The following is a 2339-nucleotide window of genomic DNA, read 5'->3' on the forward strand; positions in this document are numbered from 1 at the left end:
AGGCCGCGCCACCTGCTGGTCGGAGGCCGCCTGGCTCCCTTGGCCGCCGTGCGAGTCGCCTGGGCCCGTCGCGGGACAGTCGGCGCCAGGGGCCCTGCCGGGGCTGCGGCCCTGCCCTGCGGCGAGACTGCAGCCCTGGGTGGGTGCAGGAGCTGGCGGTGCTGCTGCACCTCTTGGCTTGAAGCGGATTCCATTATACAGCTGCAGGGATTTCCCAACCCGCCCCCCTCTCCTTTTGTGAACTACTTACATGCAGTGTTGCCAATTTCACAGATTACGACACACTTTAAAAGCATATACAGCATATGTAGCTGAAAAAAGTATAATAGATTTGAAAAGTAGGAACATAGACTCGCTTCCTTATACAGCTGTTGTTTTTTATGACAATGTCAGTGCATGCATTTTGGTGATGTTGGCCAGCCTAATCATTTCACATTATTATTTGTAAGCAAAGTCTAAATGGGCTCTTCCTGACAGCTAGTGATGAGCTGGGAGGAAAGGCTTCAGAACCAGATTGTATTTACATTCATACCTAATCTACCTAGGTATCCAGCAAATAGGTTGCCCAAGTGATAGATTTTGGCTGGGGTTGGGTTACAAATCACTTGAATGAGTGGGGCAGGGTACTGAAATGTTGTTATTGTATGAGTAAAGGGCAGTAGAACTGTACTTAGCCTGTGCTGACTGAGGGCATCAAGAGAGAGGGTGGGGACAGGTGTTTTGCTTGATGGTCTGCCTCAGTCACAAGTACTAGTTGATCTGCCCCTGTCCACTGTTTAAAGACAGATTAGGCTTTTGGTTCAAGTGACCACTACAGCTGAAATCACCGATAATCAGGTCGAAGTGCTTAGACTTGCTGTGGGACAGTGTTTCTGTGGAAGAGACAGCCCAGCCCGCATGAGCAGTGAGGTTCCCCCACTGAGAGCTCAGCTGAAATCACTGAGAGCTGGGTGGAACCTCGAGAGACCAACTCACAGAGGTCACAGTGGCAGGTGGCAGCAGAAGGTGACAGTGCAGGGCCATTGGACAGAGCAATAGAGTGAACGGTGGCATGACAAACAACAGCGGCCAGAGCATTGGACTATGTTTTAGTGACTTCACTCCAGAATGCTAGATTTGTGACTTGGAAACTTATATAAATATACATTTCCTAGTAGGCCAAGATTTTTAAAATGCATTTTTTGCCAAGTTCTCACATCATCGCTATCTCAAGAGGTCATTATCTTGGGGAGTTTCTGTACTAAACTTTTTGATTATTATAATTATTTTTTATGTAAGAATGGCTATATTGGGTCAGACCAATGGTCCATATATCCCAGTTTCCTGTCTTCCAACAGCAACTATTGCAGGTGCTACAGAGGGAATGAACAGAACAGGGAATCATCGAGTGATCCATCCCATGTTGTCCACTCCCCGTTTCTGGCAAACAGAGGCTAGGGACACTCAGAGCATGGTGTTGCATCCTGGCTAATAGTCACTGATGGACCTAACCTCCATGAACTTACCTAGTTCTTTTTTGAACCCTGTTATAATTTTGCCTTCACAACATGCCTTGCAATAAGTTCTACAGGTGACTGTGCATTGTGTAAAGAAATACTTCCTTTTGTTTGTTTTAAACTTGCTGCCTATTCATTTCATTGGGTGACCCCTGGTTCTTGTGAAGGGGTAAATAACACTTCTTTATTAATTTTCTCCACACCAGTCAAGATATTATAAGCTCTATCATATCCCCTCTTAGTTGTCTCTTTTCCGAGATGAAAAGTCCCAGTCTTTTTAATCTCTCCTCATATGGAATCTGTTTCATACCCTTAATAATTTTTGGACATGCATTTAACGAAGTGGGTATTCACCCATGAAAGTTCATGCTCCAAAACGTCTGTTAGTCTATAAGGTGCCACAGGACTCTTTGCTGCTTTTACGGATCCAGACTAACATGGCTACCCCTCTGATACTTAATAATTTTTGTTGTCCTTCTCTGAACTTTTTCCAATTCCAATATATCTTTCTTGAGATGGGGTGACCATGAACATATCATGAAGGACTGGAAGTACCGGACACACAAGAAGACACCAAAGAGTGCAAAATTACAACAAGAAACCAAGAAGGCTGTAGATATAGTGCTTCATGGTAGGCTTGAGTAGCCAACTTTAATTTTTGTGATGATTTTAAAACATGAGTTAAATCTAATAAAATGGTCATGAAACATTTTTCAGTTTTTACTCTGGTGCCATACAGCCCAACTTTGCCCTCATGGTCTCAACCCTCATCAGCCTTCACCCTCCCTGAATATTCCAACACCCCCCTAATTTCAATTCCTGGGGAAAACACTGTACAGCAGT

The sequence above is a fragment of the Gopherus evgoodei genome, chromosome 2 (assembly GCF_007399415.2).
Source record: "Gopherus evgoodei ecotype Sinaloan lineage chromosome 2, rGopEvg1_v1.p, whole genome shotgun sequence".
NCBI lineage: Eukaryota > Metazoa > Chordata > Testudines > Testudinidae > Gopherus > Gopherus evgoodei.